The 25,785-nt window shown below is 46.2% G+C and overlaps 21 non-coding genes and 1 pseudogene across 21 annotated transcripts; all 22 read left to right on the top strand.

The window, feature by feature from the left end:
* The first annotated feature begins 39 nt into the window (after positions 1-39).
* Positions 40-158, top strand: LOC123413944. The gene has a single exon (XR_006614047.1). It is a non-coding gene; the product is annotated as a 5S ribosomal RNA (ribosomal RNA).
* A 333-nt stretch (positions 159-491) lies between these two features.
* LOC123414818 lies at positions 492-610 on the top strand. The gene has a single exon (XR_006614737.1). It is a non-coding gene; the product is annotated as a 5S ribosomal RNA (ribosomal RNA).
* A 332-nt stretch (positions 611-942) lies between these two features.
* On the top strand, positions 943-1,061 carry LOC123414759. Its single transcript, XR_006614682.1, has one exon. It is a non-coding gene; the product is annotated as a 5S ribosomal RNA (ribosomal RNA).
* A 335-nt stretch (positions 1,062-1,396) lies between these two features.
* Positions 1,397-1,515, top strand: LOC123414752. The gene has a single exon (XR_006614675.1). It is a non-coding gene; the product is annotated as a 5S ribosomal RNA (ribosomal RNA).
* Positions 1,516-1,848: 333 nt separating this feature from the next.
* LOC123413871 lies at positions 1,849-1,967 on the top strand. Its single transcript, XR_006613980.1, has one exon. It is a non-coding gene; the product is annotated as a 5S ribosomal RNA (ribosomal RNA).
* Positions 1,968-2,299: 332 nt separating this feature from the next.
* LOC123415007 lies at positions 2,300-2,418 on the top strand. The gene has a single exon (XR_006614913.1). It is a non-coding gene; the product is annotated as a 5S ribosomal RNA (ribosomal RNA).
* A 333-nt stretch (positions 2,419-2,751) lies between these two features.
* On the top strand, positions 2,752-2,870 carry LOC123414599. Its single transcript, XR_006614529.1, has one exon. It is a non-coding gene; the product is annotated as a 5S ribosomal RNA (ribosomal RNA).
* Positions 2,871-3,202: 332 nt separating this feature from the next.
* LOC123414733 lies at positions 3,203-3,321 on the top strand. The gene has a single exon (XR_006614657.1). It is a non-coding gene; the product is annotated as a 5S ribosomal RNA (ribosomal RNA).
* Positions 3,322-4,064: 743 nt separating this feature from the next.
* On the top strand, positions 4,065-4,183 carry LOC123413677. Its single transcript, XR_006613799.1, has one exon. It is a non-coding gene; the product is annotated as a 5S ribosomal RNA (ribosomal RNA).
* A 749-nt stretch (positions 4,184-4,932) lies between these two features.
* LOC123414780 lies at positions 4,933-5,051 on the top strand. Its single transcript, XR_006614702.1, has one exon. It is a non-coding gene; the product is annotated as a 5S ribosomal RNA (ribosomal RNA).
* A 627-nt stretch (positions 5,052-5,678) lies between these two features.
* On the top strand, positions 5,679-5,797 carry LOC123414013. Its single transcript, XR_006614106.1, has one exon. It is a non-coding gene; the product is annotated as a 5S ribosomal RNA (ribosomal RNA).
* Positions 5,798-6,130: 333 nt separating this feature from the next.
* Positions 6,131-6,249, top strand: LOC123413899. The gene has a single exon (XR_006614006.1). It is a non-coding gene; the product is annotated as a 5S ribosomal RNA (ribosomal RNA).
* A 332-nt stretch (positions 6,250-6,581) lies between these two features.
* On the top strand, positions 6,582-6,700 carry LOC123413851. The gene has a single exon (XR_006613963.1). It is a non-coding gene; the product is annotated as a 5S ribosomal RNA (ribosomal RNA).
* Positions 6,701-7,034: 334 nt separating this feature from the next.
* LOC123414888 lies at positions 7,035-7,153 on the top strand. The gene has a single exon (XR_006614802.1). It is a non-coding gene; the product is annotated as a 5S ribosomal RNA (ribosomal RNA).
* Positions 7,154-7,791: 638 nt separating this feature from the next.
* LOC123414634 lies at positions 7,792-7,910 on the top strand. Its single transcript, XR_006614563.1, has one exon. It is a non-coding gene; the product is annotated as a 5S ribosomal RNA (ribosomal RNA).
* A 333-nt stretch (positions 7,911-8,243) lies between these two features.
* LOC123414950 lies at positions 8,244-8,362 on the top strand. The gene has a single exon (XR_006614860.1). It is a non-coding gene; the product is annotated as a 5S ribosomal RNA (ribosomal RNA).
* A 332-nt stretch (positions 8,363-8,694) lies between these two features.
* Positions 8,695-8,813, top strand: LOC123414782. Its single transcript, XR_006614703.1, has one exon. It is a non-coding gene; the product is annotated as a 5S ribosomal RNA (ribosomal RNA).
* Positions 8,814-9,890: 1,077 nt separating this feature from the next.
* LOC123414854 lies at positions 9,891-10,009 on the top strand. The gene has a single exon (XR_006614771.1). It is a non-coding gene; the product is annotated as a 5S ribosomal RNA (ribosomal RNA).
* Positions 10,010-10,342: 333 nt separating this feature from the next.
* Positions 10,343-10,461, top strand: LOC123414946. Its single transcript, XR_006614856.1, has one exon. It is a non-coding gene; the product is annotated as a 5S ribosomal RNA (ribosomal RNA).
* A 442-nt stretch (positions 10,462-10,903) lies between these two features.
* Positions 10,904-11,049, top strand: LOC123414248 (annotated as a pseudogene).
* Positions 11,050-11,381: 332 nt separating this feature from the next.
* LOC123414604 lies at positions 11,382-11,500 on the top strand. Its single transcript, XR_006614534.1, has one exon. It is a non-coding gene; the product is annotated as a 5S ribosomal RNA (ribosomal RNA).
* A 333-nt stretch (positions 11,501-11,833) lies between these two features.
* LOC123414476 lies at positions 11,834-11,952 on the top strand. Its single transcript, XR_006614435.1, has one exon. It is a non-coding gene; the product is annotated as a 5S ribosomal RNA (ribosomal RNA).
* The last annotated feature ends 13,833 nt before the right edge of the window (positions 11,953-25,785 follow it).

Genomic DNA, 25,785 nt, shown 5'->3' with positions numbered 1-25,785 from the left:
GAGGGGCAAGCATAAGGAACAAATAGATAGTTGCATTTCAGATGCGATCATACCAGCACTAAAGCACCGGATCCAATCAGAAGTCCGAAGTTAAGCGTGCTTGGGCGAGAGTAGTACTAGGAAGGGTGACCTCCTTCGAAGTCCTCGTGTTGCATTCCCCTTTTTTAATATTTTTGCGCCACGTGACAAGGATGACGCGGGAGCATGATCTATATGACCTCGTTTTCTTACTTTTGACGTTTACAAATTTTCTTATTTTTGATGTTTGTGATATGTTTTAGCTTGCGTCTCATTGTTGACGTGTCTAGGGGCGGCGTCGTTGGGTGTCAAGCGCGGTGGGAAAAGTCACAGAGGTCGTGGCGGTGGTCGTGTTGTCGGTGTAGAGAGGGAGGGGTGAAATTCTTGTGTTAAACTCGTCTCCGTTGTCGAGGCAAATGTGGCAATGGACACGGGAGTGGCAAGCATAAGGAACAAATAGATAGTTGCATGTCGGATGCGATCATACCAGCACGAAAGCATCGGATCCCATCAGAACTCCGAAGTTAAGCTTGCTTGGGCGAGAGTAGTACTAGGATGGGTGACCTCCTGGGAAGTCCTCGTGTTGCATTCCCCTTCTGAAATATTTTTGCGCCACGTGAGAAGGATGACGCGGGAGCGTGATCTATATGACCTCGTTTTCTTACTTTTGACGTTTACTAGTTTTCTTATTTTTGACGTTTGTGATATGTTTTAGCTTGCGTCTCATTGTTGACGTGTCTAGGAGCGGCGTCGTTGGGTGTCAAGCGTGGTGGGAAAAGTCACAGAGGTCGTGGCGGTGGTCGTGTTGTCGGGGTAGAGAGGAAGAAGTGAAATTCTTGTGTTAAACTCGTCTCCGTTGTCGAGGCAAATGTGGCAATGGACACGGGAGGGGCAAGCATAAGGCCAAATAGATAGTTGCATGTGGGATGCGATCATACCAGCACTAGAGCACCGGATCCCATCAGAACTCCGAAGTTAAGCGTGCTTGGGCGAGAGTAGTACTAGGATGGGTGACCTCCTTGGAAGTCCTCGTGTTGCATTCCCCTTTTTAAATATTTTGGCGCCACGTGACAAGGATGACGCGGGAGCGTCATCTATATGACCTCGTTTTCTTATTTTTGACGTTTACTAGTTTTCTTATTTTTGACGTTTGTGATATGTTTTAGCTTGCGTCTCATTGTTGACGTGTCTAGGGGCGGCGTCGTTGGGTGCCAAACGCGGTGGGAAAAGTCACAGAGGTCGTGGCGGTGCTCTTGTTGTCGGGGTAGAGAGGGAGCGGTGAAATTCTTGTGTTAAACTCGTCTCCGTTGTCGAGGCAAAAATATGGCAATGGACACGGGAGGGGCAAGCATAAGGAACAAATAGATAGTTGCATGTCGGATGCGATCATACCAGCACTAAAGCACCGGATCCCATCAGAACTCCGAAGTTAAGCGTGCTTGGGCGAGAGTAGTACTAGGATGGGTGACCTCGTGGGATGTCCTCGATTTGCATTCCCCTTTTTAAATATTTTGGCGCCACGTGACAAGGATGACGCGGGAGCGTGATCTATATGACCTCGTTTTCTTATTTTTGACGTTTACTAGTTTTCTTATTTTTGACGTTTGTGATATGTTGTAGCTTGCGTCTCATTGTTGATGTGTCTAGGGGCGGCGTCGTTGGGTATCAGGCGCGGTGGGAAAAGTCACAGAGGTTGTGGCGGTGGTCGTGTTGTCGGGGTAGAGAGGGAGCGGTGAAATTCTTGTGTTAAACTCGTTTCCGTTGTCGAGGCAAATGTGGCAATGGACACGGGAGGGGCAAGCATAAGGAACAAATAGATAGTTGCATTTCAGATGCGATCATACCAGCACTAAAGCACCGGATCCCATCAGAAGTCCGAAGTTAAGCGTGCTTGGGCGAGAGTAGTACTAGGATAGGTGACCTCCTTCGAAGTCCTCGTGTTGCATACCCCTTTTTTAATATTTTTGCGCCACGTGACAAGCATGACGCGGGAGCGTGATCTATATGACCTCGTTTCCTTACTTTTGACGTTTACTAGTTTTCTTATTTTTTACTTTGTGATATGTTTTAGCTTGCGTCTCATTGTTGACGTGTCTAGGGGCGGCGTCGTTGGGTGTCAAGCGCGGTGGGAAAAGTCACAGAGGTCATGGCGGTGGTCGTGTTGTCGTGGTAGAGAGGGAGCGGTGAAATTCTTGTGTTAAACTCGTCTCCGTTGTCGAGGCAAATGTGGCAATGGACACGGGAGGGGCAAGCATCAGGAACAAATAGATAGTTGCATTTTAGATGCGATCATACCAGCACTAAAGCACCGGATCCCATCAGAAATCCGAAGTTAAGCGTGCTTGGGCGAGAGTAGTACTTGCATGGGTGACCTCCTTCGAAGTCCTCGTGTTGCATTCCCCTTTTTTAATATTTTTGCGCCACGTGACAAGGATGACGGGGGAGCGTGATCTATATGACCTCGTTTTCTTACTTTTGACGTTTACTAGTTTTCTTATTTTTGACGTTTGTGATATGTTTTAGCTTGAGTCTCATTGTTGACGTGTCTAGGGGCGGCGTCGTTGGGTGTCAAGCGCAGTGGGAAAAGTCACAGAGGTCATGGCGGTGGTCGTGTTGTCGGGGTAGAGAGGGAGCGGTGAAATTCTTGTGTTAAACTCGTCTCCGTTGTCGAGGCAAATGTGGCAATGGACACGGGAGTGGCAAGCATAAGGAACAAATAGATAGTTGCATGTTGGATGCGATCATACCAGCACAAAAGCATCGGATCCCGTCAGAACTCCGAAGTTAAGCGTGCTTGGGTGAGAGTAGTACTAGGATGGGTGACCTCCTGGGAAGTCCTCGTGTTGCATTCCCCTATTGAAATATTTTTGCGCCACGTGACAAGGATGACGCGGGAACGTGATCTATATGACCTCGTTTTCTTACTTTTGACGTTTACTAGTTTTCTTATTTTTGACGATTGTGATATGTTTTAGCTTGCATCTCATTGTTGACGTGTCTAGGGGCGGCGTCGTTGGGTGTCAAGCATGGTGGGAAAAGTCACAGAGGTCGTGGCGGTGGTCGTGTTGTCGGGGTAGAGAGGGAGCAGTGAACTTCTTGTGTTAAACTCGTCTCCGTTGTCGAGGCAAATGTGGCAATGGACACGGGAGGGGCAAGCATAAGGCCAAATAGATAGTTGCATGTCGGATGCGATCATACGAGCACTAAAGCACCGGATCCCATCAGAACTCCGAAGTTAAGCGTGCTTGGGCAAGAGTAGTACTAGGATGGGTGACCTCCTTGGAAGTCCTCGTGTTGCATTCCCCATTTTAAATATTTTTGCGCCACGTGACAAGGATGACGCGGGATCTATATGACCTCGTTTTCTTATATTTGACGTTTACTAGTTTTCTTATTTTTGACGTTTGTGATATGTTTTAGCTTGCGTCGCATTGTTGACGTGTCTAGGGGCGGTGTCGTTGGGTGCCAAACGCGGTGGTAAAGGTCACAGAGGTCATGGCGGTGCTCGTGTTGTCGAGGTAGAGAGGGAGCGGTGAAATTCTTGTGTTAAACTCGTCTCCGTTGTCGAGGCAAATGTGGCAATGGACACGGAAGGGGCAAGCATAAGGAACAAATAGATAGTTGCATGTCGGATGCGATCATACCAGCACTAAAGCATCGGATCCCATCAGAACTCCGAAGTTAAGCGTGCGGGAAGTCCTCGTGTTGTATTCCCCTTTTGAAATATTTTTGCGCCACGTGAGAAGGATGACGCGGGAGCGTGATCTATATGACCTCGTTTTCTTACTTTTGACGTTTACTAGTTTTCATACTTTTGACGTTTGTGATATGTTTTAGCTTGCGTCTCGTTGCTGGCGTGTCTAGGGGCGGCGTCGTTGGGTGTCAAGCGTGGTGGGAAAAGTCACAAAGGTCGTGGTGGTGGTCGTGTTGTCGGGGTAGAGAGGGAGCAGTGAAATTCTTGTGTTAAACTCGTCTCCGTTGTCGAGGCAAATGTGGCAATGGACACGGGAGGGGCAAGCATAAGGCCAAATAGATAGTTGCATGTCGGATGCGATCATACCAGCACTAAAGCACCGGATGCCATCAGAACTCCGAAGTTAAGCGTGCTTGGGAGAGAGTAGTACTAGGATGGGTGACCTCCTTGGAAGTCCTCGTGTTGCATTCCCCTTTTTAAATATTTTTGCGCCACGTGACAAGGATGACGCGGGAGCGTGATCTATATGACCTCGTTTTCTTATTTTTGACGTTTACTAGTTTTCTTATTTTTGACGTTTGTGATATGTTTTAGCTTGCGTCGCATTGTTGACGTGTCTAGGGGCGGCGTCGTTGGGTGCCAAACGCGGTGGTAAAGGTCACAGAGGTCATGGCGGTGCTCGTGTTGTCGAGGTAGAGAGGGAGCGGTGAAATTCTTGTGTTAAAGTCGTCTCCGTTGTCGAGGCAAATGTGGCAATGGACACGGAAGGGGCAAGCATAAGGAACAAATAGATAGTTGCATGTCGGATGCGATCATACCAGCACTAAAGCATCGGATCCCATCAGAACTCCGAAGTTAAGCGTGCGGGAAGTCCTCGTGTTGCATTCCCCTTTTGAAATATTTTTGCGGCACGTGAGAAGGATGACACGGGAGCGTGATCTATATGACCTCGTTTTCTTACTTTTGACGTTTACTAGTTTTGTTATTTTTGACGTTTGTGATATGTTTTAGCTTGCGTCTCGTTGCTGGCGTGTCTAGGGGCGGCGTCGTTGGGTGTCAAGCGTGGTGGGAAAAGTCACAGAGGTCGTGGTGGTGGTCGTGTTGTCGGGGTAGAGAGGGAGTAGTGAAATTCTTGTGTTAAACTCGTCTCCGTTGTCGAGGCAAATGTGGCAATGGACACGGGAGGGGCAAGCATAAGGCCAAATAGATAGTTGCATGTCGGATGCGATCATACCAGCACTAAAGCACCGGATCCCATCAGAACTCCGAAGTTAAGCGTGCTTGGGAGAGAGTAGTACTAGGATGGGTGACCTCCTTGGAAGTCCTCGTGTTGCACTCCCCTTTTTAAATATTTTTGCGCCACGTGACAAGGTTGACGCGGAAGCGTGATCTATATGACCTCGTTTTCTTATTTTTGACGTTTACTAGTTTTCTTATTTTTGACGTTTGCGATATGTTTTAGCTTGCGTCCCATTGTTGACGTGTCTAGGGGCGGCGTCGTTGGGTGTCAGGCACGGTGGGAAAAGTCACAGAGGTCGTGGCGGTGGTTGTGTTGTCGGGGTAGAGAGGGAGCGGTGAAATTCTTGTGTTAAACTCGTCTCCGTTGTCAAGGCAAATCCTCGTTTTGCATTCCCCTTTTTAAATATTTTTGTGCCACGTGACAAGGATGACGCGGGAGCGTGATCTATATGACCTTGTTTTCTTATTTTTGACGTTTACTAGTTTTCTTATTTTTGACGTTTGTGATATGTTTTAGCTTGCGTCTCATTGTTGACGTGTCTAGGGGCGGCGTCGTTGGGTGTCAGGCGCGGTGGGAAAAGTCCCAGAGGTCATGGCGGTGGTTGTGTTGTCGGGGTAGAGAGGGAGCGGTGAAATTCTTGTGTTAAACTCGTCTCCGTTGTCGAGGCAAATGTGGCAATGGACACGGGAGGGGCAAGCATAAGGAACAAATAGATAGTTGCATTTCAGATGCGATCATACCAGCACTAAACCACCGGATCCCGTCAGAAGTCCGAAGTTAAGCGTGCTTGGGCGATAGTAGTACTAGGATGGGTGACCTCCTTCGAAGTCCCCGTATTGCATTCCCCTTTTTAAATATTTTTGCGCCACGTGACAAGGATGACGCGGGAGCGTGATCTATATGACCTCGTTTTCTTATTTGTGACGTTTACTAGTTTTCTTATTTTTGACGTTTGTGATATGTTTTAGCTTGCGTCTCATTGTTGACGTGTCTAGGGGCGGCTTTGTTGGGTGCCAAACGTGGTGGTAAAGGTCACAGAGGTCGTGGCGGTGCTCATGTTGTCGGGGTAGAGAGGGAGTGGTGAAATTCTTGTGTTAAACTCGTCTCCGTTGTCGAGGCAAATGTGGCAATGGACACGGGAGGGGCAAGCTTAAGGAACAAATAGATAGTTGCATGTCGGATGCGATCATACCAGCACTAAAGCATCGGATCCCATCGAAACTCCAAAGTTAAGCGTGCTTGGGAGAGAGTAGTACTAGGATGGGTGACCTCTTGGGAAGTCCTCGTGTTGCATTCCCCTTTTTAAATATTTTTGCGCCACATGACAAGGATGACGCGGGAGCGTGATCTATATGACCTCGTTTACTTATTTTTGACGTTTACTAGTTTTCTTATTTTTGACGTTTCTGATATGTTTTAGCTTGCATCTCATTGTTGACGTGTCTAGGGGCGGAGTCGTTGGGTGTCAAACGCGGTGGGAAAAGTCACAGAGGTCGTGGCGGTGGTCGTGTTGTCGGGGTAGAGAGGGAGCGGTAAAATTCTTGTGCTAAACTCGTCTCCTTTGTCGAGGCAAATGTGGCAATGGACACGGGAGGGGCAAGCACAAGGAACAAAAGATAGTTGCATTTCAGATGCGATCATACCACCACTAAAGCACCGGATCCCATCAGAAGTCCGAAGTTAAGCGTGCTTGGGCGAGAGTAGTACTAGGATGGGTGACCTCCTTCGAAGTCCTCGTGTTGCATTCCCCTTTTTTTAATATTTTTGCGCCACGTGACAAGGATGACGCGGGAGCGTGATCTATATGACCTCGTTTTCTTACTTTCGACGTTTACTAGTTTTCTTATTTTTGACGTTTGTGATATGTTTTAGCTTGCGTCTCATTGTTGACGTGTCTAGGGGCGGCATCGTTGGGTGTCAAGCGTGGTGGGAAAAGTCACAGAGTTTGTGGCGGTGGTCGTGTTATCGGGGTGGAGAGGGAGCGGTGAAATTCTTGTGTTAAACTCGTCTCCGTTGTCGAGGCAAATGTGGCAATGGACACGGGAGTGGCAAGCATAAGGAACACATAGATAGTTGCATGTCGGATGCGATCATACCAGCACTAAAGCATTGGATCCCATCAGAACTCCGAAGTTAAGCGTGCTTGGGCGAGAGTAGTACTAGGATGGGTGACCTCGTGGGATGTCCTCGTTTTGCATTCCACTTTTTAAATATTTTTGCGCCACGTGACAAGGATGACGCGGGAGCGTGATCTATATGACCTCGTTTTCTTATTTTTGACGTTTACTAGTTTTCTTATTTTTGAAGTTTGTGATATGTTTTAGCTTGCGTCTCATTGTTGACGTGTCTAGGGGCGGCGTCGTTGGGTGTCAAGCATGGTGGGAAAAGTCACAGAGGTCGTGGCGGTGGTCGTGTTGTCGGGGTTGAGAGGGAGCGGTGAAATTCTTGTGTTGAACTCGTCTCCGTTGTCGAGGCAAATGTGGGATGTCCTCGTTTTGCATTCCCCTTTTTAAATATTTGTGCGCCACGTGACAAGGATGACGCGGGAGCGTGATTTATATGACCTCGTTTTCTTTTTTTTTTGACGTTTACTAGTTTTCTTATTTTTGACGTTTGTGATATGTTTTAGCTTGCGTCTCATTGTTGACGTGTCTAGGGGCGGCGTCGTTGGGTGTCAAGCATGGTGGGAAAAGTGACAGAGGTCGTGGCGGTGGTCGTGTTGTCGGGGTAGAGAGGGAGCGGTGAAATTCTTGTGTTAAAGTCGTCTCCGTTGTCGAGGCAAATGTGGCAATGGACACGGGAGGGGCAAGCATAAGGAACAAATAGATAGTTGCATTCCAGATGCGATCATACCAGCACTAAAGCACCGGATCCCATCAGAACTCCGTAGTTAAGCGTGCTTGGGCGAGAGTAGTACTAGGATGGGTGACCTCCTTCGAAGTCCTCGTGTTGCATTCCCCTTTTTAAATATTTTTGCGCCACGTGACAAGGATGACGCGGGAGCGTGATCTATATGACCTCGTTTTCTTATTTTTGACGTTCACTAGTTTTCTTATTTTTGACGTTTGTGATATGTTTTAGCTTGCGTCTCATTGTTGACGTGTCTAGGGGCGGCGTCGTTGGGTGCCAAACGCGGTGGGAAAAGTCACAGAAGTCGTGGCGGTGCTCGTGTTGTTGGGGTAGAGAGGGAGCGGTGAAATTCTTGAGTTAAACTCGTCTCCGTTGTCGAGGAAAATGTGGCAATGGACATGGGAGGGGCAAGCATAAGGAACAAATAGATAGTTGCATGTCGGATGCGATCATACCAGCACTAAAGCACCGGATTCCATCAGAACTCCGAAGTTAAGCGTGCTTGGGCGAGAGTAGTACTAGGATGGGTGACCTCCTTCGGAGTCCTCGTTTTGCATTCCCCTTTTTTAGTATTTTTGCGCCATGTGACAAGGATGACGCGGGAGCGTGATCTATATGACCTGTTTTCTTATTTTTGACGTTTACTAGTTTTCTTATTTTTGAAGTTTGTGATATGTTTTAGCTTGCGTCTCATTGTTGACGTGTCTAGGGGCGGCGTCGTTGGGTGTCAAGCATGGTGGGAAAAGTCACAGAGGTCGTGGCGGTGGTCGTGTTGTCGGGGTTGAGAAGGAGCGGTAAAATTCTTGTGTTGAACTCGTCTCCGTTGTCGAGGCTAATGTGGCAATGGACATGGGAGGGGCAAGCATCAGGAACAAATAGATAGTTGCATGTCGGATGCGATCATACCAGCACTAAAGCACCGGATTCCATCAGAACTCCGAAGTTAAGCGTGCTTGGGCGAGAGTAGTACTAGGATGGGTGACCTCCTTCGGAGTCCTCGTGTTGCATTCCCCTTTTTTAGTATTTTTGCGCCATGTGACAAGGATGACGCGGGAGCGTGATCTATATGACCTCGTTTTCTTACTTTTGACGTTTACTAGTTTTCTTATTTTTGACGTTTGTGATATGTTTTAGCTTGCGTCTCATTGTTGACGTGTCTAGGGGCGGCGTCGTTGGGTGTCAAGCGTGGTGGGAAAAGTCACAGAGGTCGTGGCGGTGGTCGTGTTGTCGGGGTTGAGAGGGAGCGGTGAAATTCATGTGTTGAACTCGTCTCCGTTGTCGAGGTAAATGTGGGATGTCCTCGTTTTGCATTCCCCTTTTTAAATATTTTTGCGCCAAGTGACAAGGATGACGCGGGAGCGTGATTTATATGACCTCGTTTTCTTTTTTTTGACGTTTACTAGTTTTCTTATTTTTGACGTTTGTGATATGTTTTAGCTTGCGTCTCATTGTTGACGTGTCTAGGGGCGGCGTCGTTGGGTGTCAAGCATGGTGGGAAAAGTCACAGAGGTCGTGGCGGTGGTCGTGTTGTCGGGGTAGAGAGGGAGCGGTGAAATTCTTGTGTTAAATCGTCTCCGTTGTCGAGGCAAATGTGGCAATGGACACGGGAGGGGCAAGCATAAGGTACAAATAGATAGTTGCATGTTGGATGCTATCATACTAGAACTGAAGCATCGGATCCCATCAGAACTCTGAAGTTAAGCGTGCTTCGGCGAGAGAGCGTGATCTATATGACCTCGTTTTCTTATTTTTGACGTTTACTGGTTTTCTTATTTTTGACGTTTTTCATATGTTTTAGCTTGCGTCTCATTGTTGACGTGTCTAGGGGCGGCACCGTTGGGTGTCAAGCGCGATGGGAAAAGTCACAGAGGTCGCGGCGGTGCTCATGTTGTCGGGGTAGAGAGGGAGCGGTGAAATTCTTGTGTTAAACTCGTCTCCGTTGTCTTAGAGGTCGTGGCGGTGCTCTTGTTGTCGGGGTAGAGAGGGAGTGGTGTAATTCTTGTGTTAAACTCGTCTCCGTTGTCGAGGCAAATGTGGCAATGGACACGGGAGGGGCAAGCATATGGAACAAATAGATAGTTGCATGTCGGATGCGATCATACCAGCACTAAAGCACCGGATCCCATCAGAACTCCGAAGTTAAGCGTGCTTGGGCGAGAGTAGTACTAGGATGGGTGACCTCTTCGGAAGTGCTCGTGTTGCATTCCCCTTTTTAAATATTTTTGCGCCACGTCACAAGGATGACGCGGGAGCGTTATCTTTATGACCTCGTTTTCTTATTTTTGACGTTTACTAGTTTTCTAATTTGTTACGTTTGTGATATGTTTTAGCTTGTGTCTCATTGTTGACATGTCTAGGGGCGGCGTCGTTGGGTGTCAAGCGTGGTGGGAAAAGTCAGAGAGGTTGTGGCGGTGGTTGTGTTGTCGGGGTAGAGAGGGAGCGGTGAAATTCTTGTGTTAAACTCGTCTCCGTTGTCGAGGCAAATGTGGCAATGGACACGGGAGGGGCAAGCATAAGGAACAAATAGAAAGTTGCATTTCAGATGCGATCATACCAGCACTAAAGCACCGGATCCCATCAGAAGTCCGAAGTTAAGTGTGCTTGGGCGAGAGTAGTACTAGGATGGGTGACCTCCTTCGAAGTCCTCGTGTTGCATTCCCCTTTTTTAATATATTTGCGCCACGTGACAAGGATGACGCGGGAGCGTGATCTATATGACCTCGTTTTCTTACTTTTGACGTTTACTAGTTTTCCTCGTGTTGCATTCCCCTTTTTAAATACTTTTGCGCCACGTGACAAGGATGACGCGGGAGCGTGATCTATATGACCTCGTTTTCTTATTTTTGACGTTTACTAGTTTTCTAATTTTTTACGTTTGTGATATGTTTTAGCTTGCTTCTCATTGTTGACGTGTCTAGGGGCGGCGTCGTTGGGTGTCAAGCGCGGTGGGAAAAGTCAGAGAGGTCGTGGCGGTGGTTGTGTTGTCGGGGTAGAGAGGGAGCGGTGAAATTCTTGTGTTAAACTCGTCTCCGTTGTCGAGGCAAATGTGGCAATGGACATAGAAGTGGCAAGCATAAGGAACAAATAGATAGTTGCATGTCGGATGCGATTATACCAGCACTAAAGCATCGGATCCCATCAAAACTCTGAAGTTAAGCGTGCTTTGGCGAGAGTAGTACTAGGATTAGGTGTGGCGAGAGTAGTACTAGGATGGGTGACCTCCTGGGAAGTCCTCGTGTTGCATTCCCCTTTTGAAATATTTTTGCGCCACGTGACAAGGATGACGCGGGAGCGTGATCTATATGACCTCGTTTTCTTACTTTTGGCGTTTACTAGTTTTCTTATTTTTGACGTTTGTGATATGTTTTAGCTTGCGTCTCATTGTTGACGTGTCTAGGGGCGGCGTCGTTGGGTGTCAAGCATGGTGGGAAAAGTCACAGAGGTCGTGGCGGTGGTCGTGTTGTCGGGGTAGAGAGGGAGCAGTGAAATTCTTGTGTTAAACTCGTCTCCGTTGTCGAGGCAAATGTGGCAATGGACACGGGAGGGGCAAGCATAAGGCCAAATAGATAGTTGCATATCGGATGCGATCATACCAGCAATAAAGCACCGGATCCCATCAGAACTCCGAAGTTAAGCTTGCTTGGGCGAGAGTAGTACTAGGATGGGTGACCTCCTTGGAAGTCCTCGTGTTGCATTCCCCTTTTTAAATATTTTTGCGCCACGTGACAAGGATGGCGCGGGAGCGTGATCTATATGACCTCGTTTTCTTATTTTTGACGTTTACTAGTTTTCTTACTTTTGACGTTTGTGATATATTTTAGCTTGCGTCTCATTGTTGACGTGTCTAGGGGCGGAGTCGTTGGGTGCCAAACGCGGTGGGAAAAGTCACAGAGGTCCTGGCGGTGCTCGTGTTGTCGGGGTAGAGCGGGAGCGGTGAAATTCTTGTGTTAAACTCGTCTCCGTTGTCGAGGCAAATGTGGCAATGGAAACGGGAGGGGCAAGCATAAGTAACAAATAGATAGTTGCATGTCGGATGCGATCATACCAGCACTAAAGCACCGGATCCCATCAGAACTCCGAAGTTAAGCGTGCTTGGGCGAGAGTAGTACTAGGATGGGTGACCTCTTGGGATGTCCTCGTTTTGCATTCCCCTTTTTAAATATTTTTGCGCCACGTGACAAGGATGATGCGGGAGTGTGATCTATATGACCTCGTTTTCTTATTTTTGATGTTTACTAGTTTTCTTATTTTTGACGTTTGTGATATGTTTTAGCTTGCTTCTCAGTGTTGGCGTGTCTAGGGGCGGCGTCGTTGGGTGTCAAGCGCGGTGGGAAAAGTCACAGAGGTCGTGGCGGTGCTCGTGTGTCCTCGTTTTGCATTCCCCTTTTTAAATATTTTTGCGCCACGTGCCAAGGATGACGCGGGAGCGTGATCTATATGACCTCGTTTTCTTATTTTTGATGTTTACTAGTTTTCTTATTTTTGACGTTTGTGATATGTTTTAGCTTGCTTCTGAGTGTTGACGTGTCTAGGGGCGGCGTCATTGGGTGTCTAGCGCGGTGGGAAAAGTCACAGAGGTCCTAGCGGTGCTCGTGTTGTCGGGGTAGAGAAGGAGCGGTGAAATTCTTGTGTTAAACTCGTCTCCGTTGTCGAGGCAAATGTGGCAATGGACACGGGAGGGGCAAGCATAAGGAACAAATAGATAGTTGCATGTCGGATGTGATCATACCAGCACTAAAGCACCGGATCCCATCAGAACTCCAAAGTTAAGCGTACTTGGGCGAGAGTAGTACTAGGATGGGTTATGTGACAGCCCGAGACCGACGTTTGTCAAAGAAGCGACTAAGTTTTTACCTCTTGTTCTTTCTCATCCTCTTCCCCTTTCATTCTTGGATCTCGGGGCGAGATCCTCTTGTAGTGTAGGAGAGTTGTGACAGCCCGAGACCGACGTTCCAGCAGATTCCCCTTTCTTTCCGTTTACGTCGTGTGTCTATTTTCTTTTGTCGCATCATCATCGCATCATGCGCATCATCTGCATTGCATCGGCATTCCGTTGCCGCCAGTTTTCAAAACTTGCATCCGTTGTTAATTGCCGGTTCTCATCGTTGTTCATTCTGAGGCCGACCGCACACGCACGCGCTCGCGGCATTGGCAAATACTCTGTTTTTAAAGTGTGCGTAAAACTTTCTCTGATTGGGTTGAGATTTGACGTGCAGTGTTATTTTGATATAGGTAGGCCGCCTGTCAAGTTTCGTCGCGATCGGAGTTCGTCTGGTACCCGAACGGTCGACCGTAGTGGCACCGTATTCGGTTTATTGTCGGACGTTTTTCGGTGTTTAAAATTACGTTGCCGGGTGCCCGTGTTCCCTCTCATCTCCGGCTAGCCTACTCTACACAACGCACTGCAGCCCAACTAACCTCCCCATTCGTCGAGAGTCGTCCGATCGCGATCCGATGCCTCCAAACAGTCCCAACCTCCCTCTATTTGGACCCCTGTTATAAATAGGAGATGAACCCTAGCCATTTTAGTCCAACCCTAGAATCAAATCCCACCTCGGGATCCATCCGCGCCACCCCCGTGGCCACCTCGTTTTCAGCTCCACCCCAACCGGCAGCCACCAACCTCCACCACCGATCCATCCATCTGGGACCGTCGAATGGAGATCTGATGGCCTCCAGCCACCCGAGCGACCCACCTCTCCTCCCACAGTGCTCGATCCAATCTGGATCGAGGCAACTGCAGCGCCGCCACCTTCGGCTAGCCATCCGGCAGCTGCACCGGCGAGCGTCGCCGTCGGAGTAGCACCACCACAACCCAGACCCGTGCTGCCCTCTCCTTCTTCCTTCCCCTCCTACCTCTCTCTTCCCCTCACGCTCTTCCTCTCCACCCTCTCTGTCCCGCAGGAGCAGCCCAGGAGCTCCCCATCGTCGCCATGGACGTCAAGGAAAGACCTCCTGGAGCCGGATCCGGCCACCCTGACGCCCTGTACCTCCGGATCCGAGAGATCTTCCTGCCCCCGCTCCATTCCCGGCCAGCACGCGATGTCCAGCCCGCCGCCGCACCTGCGCTTGCATCCCCAGCCAAAGAAACAGTGCAGCGAATCTCTGTTTCAGGTTCAATTTCGTCAGCTAAGCATTGGGGCATGTTTCATCTGCAGCGAAATCTAGTACTGTACCACTATCCGCTTGTAGCCTAGTGGTGGCATGCGCTTTCACACAGCGAGAGGTGCTGGGTTCGAATCCCAGGCACCCAGTTTTTGCTCTGGTTATTTTGTGGAGTGAACTCATGTGCACCTTAGTGTAGTTCTGATTTATCCTTTTGCAAGTGGATTTTCGCATGAGTAAATGATTACTGCAGTGGCTAGTGCCCTCACCTTCCACCCAGGAGACCTGGGATCAAATCCAAGTGGGCACATATTTTTTTTGTTTTGTTTTTGTGCATCACGGTGTACCACCTGTTGATATGGGTTCAGTACATATTGGTAAGCCTCGCCCCAGCGCTCTGTAGCTATGTTGCGCATGTTGTTCGGCCCATTAGTATATTAGGTTTATTCGGAATTTAATTAAATTCCAGATATTAGAGTTATATTTAGGTGCCCGTAACCTTAAATCCGTAAGTCGGATCGCGATGAGTTGTATATGTTTTTCGTGTAGAAATTCACGTAGATTACGAATTTACGACTTGCATAATTGTTTGACGTCATTTAGCGTGCCATATGCCTAGATACGTGTGCTGTCCATTTTGTTTTGCACGCAGTTTTTTTTTCGCGCGTGTCCGGTTTGACCGTATGTCGTAGTAGAAATGTCCATGTTTTAGGAACCATTTTCCCATGTATTTTAGACCGGTCATTTGTATTTTTGCGTGTAGGGAATTGCCGCTAATTTATTTTCCCGCGTATAGGTTATTTTCTCGCATTTATGTGTGGCATTATTTTGTGTTGCAACCCCACATATTTTATATGTTTCCGGGGTAGAAAAATCCATGTGATTTTTCTGTGCAAATAGTTTTAGCATTTGAGTAAGTTAGTTCGCGAGATATTTTGCCGTGATGCCCTTTTGTTCAATTCGTAGGATTTATTCCGTGCGTCGTTTGACGGAGTTGTCAACTAGGAAGTTGTTCTTGGGTGTTTAGACTAGCCTATGAAATGTTTAGTTGCAATAGAAATGCATGCATAGGTGTGGTTTGATTGCCCTCAAGTTGCTAGAAATAGTGCTGATTTGGAGGAGCTGAAATATTTCTAAGTCTGAAATCTGTTATATTTTGTTGCTGTCTTGTCTTGCTTGTATCTTGTGATGTGTAGCTCTGTTGAGGTTGGTCCAATGGAGTTAGTTGTACCCCTTGTGTTTCTCTAGCATGATGTAAATTTTCATGCCATTTGGAGACCTGTAGCTATAGGTTTTGCTGCTGTCAATATAGCTTGAGATCGAAAACAGCACTTTCATGAGGTGTAATTTTCACTAAGTCTGAAATAGTGTGTGAGATGCCATTTTGTGTCTTCTTTTCCTAGTGCTCCTTGCTGCCATGCTAGTTGTTGTTAGTTGTTTGTAGAAGTGCTTCTTGCCCTCTTTTGTGTCATGCCTTTCTTGAGTTTATCGGAGTTGTGTAGCTCGTAGTTGTGGGGCGTAGAAAATGCTATGTGGCTGATTTTGGCAGATTGTAGTCAGTTCTTGTTTTGCTCGTAGTTGTTGAACCGTAGCTCCGATTTGATCGTGTCCTACATGAAACTTGCTTAGAATCTCGTGTAGTTTCATTTTCTCTTGCAGGATGTATGTTTTGAAGTGCTCGTGACCGTCGTTGCACACATATTGCATTCATGCCATCATATCTTGCGGTGCTTGTAACTTTTGATCCGTAGCTCCGTTGGAGATGTTCTTTATGTGTAGATTGCTTGAAATGACGCGTAGAATCACGTGAACCTATTTGTTTTTATGTTTAACAACTAATTAAATGCATTAGTTCAGATCTGGACAGAATTGTAAATTAACATATGAGGTCGTCTCGGAGATGCTATATGTCATTTCCGACCTCATTTAAAATGTCTAGATAGGTAGATTAATTTCCGCTTCACCTCTCGCATGTTTGCCAACATTAATATTGCCGTGTATCTAATCGGGATAGAACTAAATAATTAAATGTGGAGTTTCGCCAATATGCAACTCGTTGCAAATTGAACTTCACTTAATGTCTAGTGTTTGATTGTTGTGATTGTCATGCCTTGCATTAGACCGTTCATGCATCATATGTGTTGTGCACCATGTGGTGAATTCTCTGTGTTGATGCTTGTTTCTGTTTTCCTCCGTCTCGATAGAGTTCCGCAAGCGTGTCAGATGTGAGGACCCGTTCGACTACGTCGGTTCATCTGCTTCACGGAGGCATTCTTCTTCCAAGCAGGATCTCAGGCAAGATGACCATTTCCCCAGATACCATTACTATCATTGCCATGCTAGTTTATCGCTTCTATCGTTTATGTCTCGTTGCCTACCACATGTTTAATATCAGCCTCCCAACAATGCCATGAAACCTTCAACCTGTTCATCCTAGCAAACCACTGATTGGCTATGTTACCGCTTGCTTAACCATGTGTTAGCGTTGCTAGTTGCAGGTGCAGATGCTTCCATGCGAAAGCATGGGTTCCTTGTTATATCACCATATCAAATGCTATCTAATTAAATGCACCTATATATTTGGTAAAAGGTGGAAGGCTCGGCCTTTCTAGCCTGGTGTTTTGTTCCACCTTTGCCCCCTTAGTTTCCGGCTACCGGTGTTATGTTCCATAAATGAGCGCTCCTAACACGATCGGGGTTGTTATGGGGACCCCCTTGATAATTCGTTTTAGATTAAGGCTGGTCTGGCAAGGCCCAACTTTGGTACTACATTTGCCTAAACACCTAATAAAATTGCATGGGGACTTTCCGGACCCCGAGGATAATTTAATCAACCCCCGGGCCAGTGCTCCTCATGAGTGTTGGCCCCACCTGAGCGATGTCCGGCGCCCCTCTGGTCACCCGGAGGTTTAGCAATCCCGACGTCTAGCTCATCCGCCATGTCCTGAGAACGAGGTACGAGACTCCTATCGGGATCGTCGACACGTCGGGCGGCCTTGCTGGATTAGTTTTACCTTTGACGAGATATCTTGTGCATCGGGATTCCGGTGATGCTTTGGGTAATCTCAGAGTTGAGGTTTTCCACTAGGGAATCCGACGAGATCGCGAGCTTCGTGATTGAGGATTTCTATGCGGCTTGTGGTAATTTGTGATGGACTAGTTGTAGCACCCCTGCAGGGTTAAATCTTTCGAAAATCCATGCTCGCGTTTATGTGGCAAAGTGGAAGCTTTGTTTAACACTGGTTCTAGATAACTTGAAGTTAACTTAATTAAAAAACTTGCCAACTGTGTGCGTAACCGTGACTGTCTCTTTCGTGAGTTCCTTCTCCGATCGAGGACACGGTGCGGTTATGTCTGACGTAGGTAGGTGTTCAGGATCATTCATTTGATCAACTGTAGTTCACGTCCGTTATGCGTAGAACATCCCCCTCTTTATTCTTGTACTCGTAAGTTTAGCCACCAAATATATGCTTAGCCGCTGCTGCAACCTCACCACTTAACCATGACTCACCCATTAAGCTTTGCTAGTCTTGATACCTTTTGCAATGAGATTGTTGAGTCCCCTGTGGCTCACAGATTACTACAACACCAGTTGCAGGTACAGGTAGAGGTTACTTGACGCGAGCGCGTTGATTGTTCATTTGGAGTTGCTTCTTCTTCTTCTTCTTCATAGATCTAGGAAGGGTTCTAGGCCGGCAGCCTGGGATAGCAAGGATGGACGTCGTTCTTATTTTGTCGTTTGTTTTCGTCTGTAGTCGGACCCTTCTCTTACTCTTGATGATTATGTAATGTACTGATGTGACTCTAATGTACCTTGTGGCGAGTGTAAGCCAACTATATATATATATATATATATATATATATATATATATATATATATATATCTTCTTTTCAGTACATGTACTTGTGACGATATCCATTCTTGCGACACGACGAGATGCGCTTCTATCCCTGACGAGGCCCTCGTGCCAAACTGGGGATAGGGTCGCATCTTGGGCGTGACAAGTTGGTATCAGAGCAGTACCGACCTAGGAGCCCCCTTGATTGATCGAACTTGGCCGAGTCGAGTCTAGTGAAAAACTGCTTTGAGTCTAGTTATATATCGGAGAGTAGGGTTCTTTTTTCTCCTCTTCTATGCTCTGGTGAGGAATCTTGACGTAATATTTTAATTCTACTCCTCTTCTCACTCAAAAAAATTTTAGGATCGCGTAGATATTCTTGCGATCTATATGATGCTGATGTGATGGAGTTCTGTCTTGGTGCCTCCTATCTGCTCTAAGTCTCAGGGGAGTTGAGCTCGAGGGGATTCTTGAGCACATCGTTATCATTAAAATTTCTTAGTATCTCAGGACGAAGGATGTTCGTAATTGCTTCAATACTAGTAGTGGCGAGATAACCCCGATGTCCCCAGTACTGGTGGAGATTGTTTGGTAGTATTGCCATACTTTGTATCGTTGTGATCACGAGGGTCTGTTGTAGATGAAGGCCCGAGATTCTGGCCGTGTGTTGACGGATGTGATACAGGTGACGAGTTAGTTTAGGAGTTGTGTGAAATACTCCTTGTATCCGTGTACCAGATTGCATGACCAGAAATTTCGGGAATTCATAGGTGGGAATTCAAGTAGTTGCTTATAGGACAATCTTCCAACAAATGCATGATGTTAGGTTGGGGTTCGACATCTAGTGGATTTGTTTGTTCACGGTCGACTTACAGCGGTACACGTTGTGTCTTACAGAGTCCTTGTAGCTTGCTACGACTCGGGGATGCTTCGTATGTCGGGTGCACTGCCTTGCACTTGATGGCTGTTGTAAAATCGAGCCCGTGCGATCCTGTCCACGAAAATATCGGACGAAATCTCTCTCATGAGTTGGTTCTGGCTTGTTTCATAAGCCTCTCCCTTTGTTTTGTTGAATATGGTAATTCAAGTTGCTTCGATGTCAAGTGGTGATTTCAGATCTTTTCTAAGAGGTGTTCTCATATTTTTACGAGAGTATTAATTCTTTGCTCAATCAATTGTCATATCAATTCTTGTCAACCGGAGTCGTCATGTTCATTCTTTTTCAACCTGTGTGTCTCTCTTCAAGTAATTCTATCCTTTCCAATTTTTGCAAGATCATTCTCTCATATTACTCCGGAGTTCATCTCATCTGTCCCAAGTTATCTTTAATTTTCCCCGCCCTCCCACCCTTTTCTTCAGTGGTTCAATTTTCATCCAAGAGTTTTCTCTTCTTTGTGCTTCCGCTGTCTGTTCTTTTCTCTCTTACACGGTGTTTCATTGTGAAGATTCTCAGGACCTTCGTGTTCATCCTTATTCAGTCGTGTTATCTTTTCCGGTGAATTTAATTCAGTTGTCCGTGTTCATCATATCCTTTTCATCCTTGTAAATTCTTTCCCATGTTGGGAATTCTTTTCAGTCTATCTCGCTTATTCAATTATCTATTTTCGATCCAGAGCGTTGAAGTTATCTCAGTAATTTTTGTTTTTAATCTTTTCAATTATTTCGAGGTGCTCAACCTCATCTAGTTTTCTTTTTACCGGTGCAATATCTCTCTTCTAAGCAATCTTTTCTAACGGTGGTTTCTTCGAGTGGGCCCATAACCCACAGGGTTTTCCCAGGATCTTGTCTGGCTCTTGTAATCATCCGGAGATCTTTAACTCTTTTCAACTATGACGTAAGCATGATTTTCATCAGTCATATTCCTTCTCCAAGATCTATTTGAATTAATTCTCATATGGCTCAACCTTTCATTCTTTCTTATTCCGGAGTGTCTCATTAATTCTTGGTGTTGTTCTTGTCATCATTCTCACCTTGCAAATTCAAAGGAGTGTTTCTCTCAATCTTGGTTCATTCTCTTGGAGATTCATCATTTCAGCTTGGTGCCATCTTCTTAATTGTTGTCAATCATGAGAATCTATTTCTTGCTATCCGGTGCTTTTTTGAGTTGTTTTCATTCTCGATCCTCCGAAGGCCATCATCCAGAAGATTTTGGTCATTCTCAGCTTTCAGCTTTCATCCTCAATTCTTCCCAATTGTTGTCTCTTCGTTCGTCTCTCGGTTATCCGGTGCCTTGTTGAAGTTTTCTCTCAGGTGGCTCATGATCTCTTCATTCTCAGGTGTTTCCATGCATTCTTGGAATTTCCCATTCAATTGTGAATTCTTACCAATGCGTCGTGCAATCATGCCTCAAGTGGTGGTTATCTCTCTGTCTCTTCAAGATTATTTCAAGAATAACAAGTTGTATGCTAAATCCGTTGCTTGTCATCATTTAAACTTGATGAAGGATAAGCATAACATAATTCTTATTCTTGTTCTTCCTTCTTCCAAGATATTTCAATTCTTCTCCCAGAGTGACTCATGATATCGATTCTTTTCCCAGATGCTTATCTTTCTTTTCCAGAGTTCTAAGTTCTTTTAAGTATCTCTTTGTGATGCTTCATCTAAATCTTGACAAGGTCATAATCTTATTATTTTCTACCTTGATATCTTTGCATCATTCATTTGTATACGGAGGTCCTTCATGGTGGTTCATCAAGGTTTCAATCCATTCTCAAGTGTTCTTCAAGATTCTTATTAGAGAACCTCAAGTTTTCTCATCTTGCATTTCCGAGTGCATTTCTTCTTCCTTTATCTTTTGAGGTGGTATTACAGCATTCTTGTTAGTGTAGGAGCCTTGAAGAGATTTCCTTTCAAAAATGGGATAATTAAATCCACCAATCCTTTGATCATGAGATTATTCTTAACCCATGATTTCTTCATTGAGCTATCTTGGTTTGGATTTCACCTAAAGCTTTTCCTATGGATTGTGCTATCATGGTGCTTGTCATTAATCCCAGTTCTCAATGTTTCCTCCTGGTGTAAGTAATTTTTCATATCTTGTTTCTCGTAATCTATCCTTGGTTCTTTTAGTGGTTGTTTGTCACCTCATATTTGCTGAGACGATTTTCATAAGCCCACTACTATCTTATTCTTTTTGTTGTGGTTTTTCCAACTACTCCGTCTATTCTTCTGCCCGGAGGCTCCTCAATTCTATTGTGATGATAGTTGTCATTCTTTTCTTCATTCTCTTCTTCCGCTTGAGCTAGTTCCTATTCTATTGTTCCGGAGGCATTGTGTTGTTGCTCTTTTGGGTCAATCTTGTGGTTCTGTCAAGATCATGGTGTTCCCTTGCTCTATTTAGTTGTTTGTTATGAATATTGTCTATTTCTTCCATCTTATCGAATTTTTTGTCCAATTTTCCTACCGAAGTGCTGCCGAAATTTTCCGTGAATTCTTGCTTCTTTCTCATATCATTCCTCATCTCTTTGCAATCTTCAAGGGTCATTGGTTTCACTCATTTGTCAAAGAAGCGACTAAGTTTTTACCTCTTGTTCTTTCTCATCCTCTTCCCCTTTCATTCTTGGATCTCGGGGCGAGATCCTCTTGTAGTGTAGGAGAGTAGTGACAGCCCGAGACCGACGTTCCAGAAGATTCCCCTTTCTTTCCGTTTTCGTCGTGTGTCTATTTTCTTTTGTCGCATCATCATTGCATCATGCGCATCATCTGCATTGCATCGGCATTCCGTTGCCGCCAGTTTTCAAAACTTGCATCCGTTGTTAGTTGCCGGTTCTCGTCGTTGTTCGTTCTGAGGCCGACCGCACACGCACGCGCTTGCGGCATTGTCAAATACCCTGTTTTTAAAGTGTGCGTAAAAGTTTCTCTAATTGGGTTGAGATTTGATGTGCAGTGTTATTTTGATATAGGTAGGCCGCCTCTCAAGTTTCGTCGTGATCGGAGTTCGTCTGGTACCCGAACGGTCGACCGTAGTGGCACCGTATTCCGTTTATTGTTGGACGTTTTTTGGTGTTTAAAATTACGTTGCCGGGTGCCCGTGTTCCCTCTCATCTCCGGCTAGCCTACTCTGCACAACCCACTGCAGCCCAACTAACCTCCCCATTCGTCCAGAGTCATCCGATCGCGATCCGATGCCTCCAAACAGTCCCAACCTCCCTCTATTTGGACCCCTGTTATAAATAGGAGATGAACCCTAGCCATTTTAGTCCAACCCTAGAATCAAATCCCACCTCGGGATCCATCCGCCGCCACCCCCGTGGCCACCTCGTTTTCAGCTCCACCCCAACCGGCAGCCACCAACCTCCACCACCGATCCATCCATCTGGGACCGTGGGATGGAGATCTGATGGCCTCCAGCCACCCGAGCGACCCACCTCTCCTCCCATAGTGCTCGATCCAATCTGGATCGAGGCAACTGCAGCGCCGCCACCTTCATCCAGCCATCCGGCAGCTACACCGGCGAGCGTCGCCGCCGGAGTAGCACCACCACAACCCAGACCCGTGATGCCCTCTCCTTATTCCTTCCCCTCCTACCTCTCTCTTCCCCTCACGCTCTTCCTCTCCACCCTCTCTGTCCCGCAGGAGCAGCCCAGGAGCTCCCCATCGTCGCCATGGACGTCAAGGAAAGACCTCCTACAGCCGGATCCGGCCACCCCGACGCCCTGTACCTCCGGATCCGAGAGATCTTCCTGCCCCCGCTCCATTCCCGGCCAGCACGCGATGTCCAGCCCGCCGCCGCACCTGCGCTTGCATCCCCAGCCAAAGAGACAGTGCAGCGAATCTCTGTTTCAGGTTCAATTTTGTCAGGTAAGCATTGGGGCATGTTTCATCTGCAGCGAAATCTAGTACTGTACCACTATCCTCTTGTAGCCTAGTGGTGGCATGCGCTTTCACACAGCGAGAGGTGCTGGGTTCGAATCCCAGTCACCCAGTTTTTGCTCTGGTTATTTTGTGGAGTGAACTCATGTGCACCTTAGTATAGTTCTGATTTATCCTTTTGCAAGTGGATTTTCGCATGAGTAAATGATTACTGCAGTGGCTACTGCCCTCACATTCCACCCAGGAGACCTGGGATCAAATCCCAGTGGGCACATATTTTTTGTTTCGTTTTTGTGCATCACGGTGTACCACCTGTTGATATGGGTTCAGTACATATTGGTAAGCCTCGCCCCAGCGCTCTGTAGCTATGTTGCGCATGTTGTTCAGCCCATTAGTATATTAGGTTTATTCGGAATTTAATTAAATTCCAGATATTAGAGTTATATTTAGGTGCCCGTAACCTTAAATCCGTAAGTCGGATCGCGATGAGTTGTATATGTTTTTCGTGTAGAAATTCACGTAGATTGCGAATTTACGACTTGCATAATTGTTTGACGTCATTTAGCATGCCATATGCGTAGATACGTGTGCTGTCCATTTTGTTTTGCACATAGTTTTTTTTCGCGCGTGTCCGGTTTGACCGTATGTCGTAGTAGAAATGTCCATGTTTTAGGAACCATTTTCCCATGTATTTTAGACCGGTCATTTGTATTTTTGTGTGTAGGGAATTGCCGCTAATTTATTTTCCCGCGTATAGGTTATTTTCTCGCATTTATGTGTGGCATTATTTTGTGTTGCAACCCCACATATTTTATATGTTTTCGGGGTAGAAAAATCCATGTGATTTTTCTGTGCAAATAGTTTTAGCATTTGAATAAGTTAGTTCGCAAGATATTTTGCCGTGATGCCCTTTTGTTCAATTCGTAGAATTTATTCCGTGCGTCGTTTGACGGAGTTGTCAACTAGGAAGTTGTTCTTGGGTGTTTAGACTAGACTATGGTATTTTTAGTTGCAATAGAAATGCATGCATAGGTGTGGTTTGATTTCCCTCAAGTTGCTAGAAATAGTGTTGATTTGGAGGAGCTGAAATATTTCTATGTCTGAAATCTGTTATATTTTGTTGTTGTCTTGTCTTGCTTGTATCTTGTGATGTGTAGCTCTTTTGAGGTTGGTCCAATAGAGTTAGTTGTACCCCTTGCTGCCATGCTAGTTGTTGTTAGTTGTTTGTAGAATTGATTCTTGCCCTATTTTGTGTCATGCCTTTCTTGAGTTTATCGGAGTTGTGTAGCTCATAGTTGTGGGGCGTAGAAAATGTTATGTGGCTGATTTTGGCAGATTGTAGTCAGTTCTTGTTTTGCTCGTAGTTGTTGAACCATAGCTCCGATTTGATCGTGTCCTAAATGAAACTTGCTTAGAATCTCGTGTAGTTTCATTTTCTATTGCTGGATGTATGTTTTGAAGTGCCCGTGACCGTCGTTGCACACATATTGCATTCATGCCATCATATCTTGCGGTGCTTGTAACTTTTGATCCGTAGCTCCGTTGGAGATGTTCTTTATGTGTAGATTGCTTGAAATGACGTGTAGAATCACGTGAACCTATTTGTTTTGCTGTTTAACAACTAATTAAATGCATTAGTTCAGATCTGGACAGAATTGTAAATTAACATATGAGGTCGTCTCGGAGATGCTATATGTCATTTCCGACCTCATTTAAAATGTCTAGATAGGTAGATTAATTTCCAGTTCACCTCTCGCATGTTTGACAACATTAATATTGCCGTGTATCTAATCGGGATAGAACTAAATAATTAAACGTGCAGTTTCGCCAATATGCAACTCGTTGCAAATTGAACTTCACTTAATGTGTAGTGTTTGATTGTTGTGATTGTCATGCCTTGCATTAGACCGTTCATGCATCATATGTGTTGTGCACCGTGTGGTGAATTCTGTGTGTTGATGCTTGTTTCTGTTTTCCTCCGTCTCGATAGAGTTCCGCAAGCGTGTCGGATGTGAGGACCCGTTCGACTACGTCGGTTCGTCTGCTTCACGGAGGCATTCTTCTTCCAACCGGGATCTCAGGCAAGATGACCATTTCCCCAGATACCATTACTATCATTGCCATGCTAGTTTATCGCTTCTATCGTTTATGTCTCGTTGCCTACCACATGTTTAATATCAGCCTCTCAACAATGCCATGAAACTTTCAACCTGTTCATCCTAGCAAACCACTGATTGGCTATGTTACCACTTGCTTAACCCTGTGTTAGCGTTGCTAGTTGCAGGTGCAGATGCTTCCATGCGAAAGCATGGGTTCCTTGTTATATCACCATATCAAATGCTATCTAATTTAATGCACCTATATATTTGGTAAAAGGTGGAAGGCTCGGCCTTTCTAGCCTGGTGTTTTGTTCCACCTTTGCCCCCTTAGTTTCCGGCTACCGGTGTTATGTTCCATAAATGAGCGCTCCTAACACGATCGGGGTTGTTATGGCGACCCCCTTGATAATTCGTTTTAGATTAAGGCTGGTCTGGCAAGGCCCAGCTTTGGTACTACATTTGCCTAAACACCTAATAAAATTGCATAGGGACTTTCCGGGCCCCGAGGATAATTTAATCAACCCCCGGGCCAGTGCTCCTCATGAGTGTTGGCCCCAACTGAGCGACGTCCGGCGCCCCTCTGGTCACCCGGAGGTTTAGCGATCCCGACGTCTAGTTCATCCGCCGTGTCCTGAGAATGAGGTACGCGACTCCTATCGGGATCGTCGACACGTCGGGCGGCCTTGCTGGATTAGTTTTACCTTTGACGAGATATCTTGTGCATCGGGATTCCGGTGATGCTTTGGGTAATCTCAGAGTTGAGGTTTTCCACTAGGGAATCCGATGAGATCGCGAGCTTCGTGATTGAGGATTTCTATGCGGCTTGTGGTAATTTGTGATGGACTAGTTGGAGCACCCCTGCAGGGTTAAATCTTTCGGAAAGCCGTGACCGCGGTTATGTGGCAACGTGGAAGCTTTGTTTAACACTGGTTCTAGATAACTTGAAATTAACTTAATTAAAAAACTTCCCAACTCTGTGCGTAACCGTGACTGTCTCTTTCGTGAGTTCCTTCTCCGATCGAGGACACGGTGGAGTTACGTCTCACGTAGGTAGGTGTTCAGGATCATTCATTTGATCAACTGTAGTTCACGTCCGTTATGCGTAGAACATCCCCCTCTTTATTCTTG

This window comes from Hordeum vulgare, chromosome 7H (assembly GCF_904849725.1).
Source record: "Hordeum vulgare subsp. vulgare chromosome 7H, MorexV3_pseudomolecules_assembly, whole genome shotgun sequence".
Lineage (NCBI taxonomy): Eukaryota > Viridiplantae > Streptophyta > Magnoliopsida > Poales > Poaceae > Hordeum > Hordeum vulgare.
The sequence above is the reverse complement of the archived record's forward strand: the minus strand, read 5'-3'. Positions and strand labels throughout refer to the sequence as shown.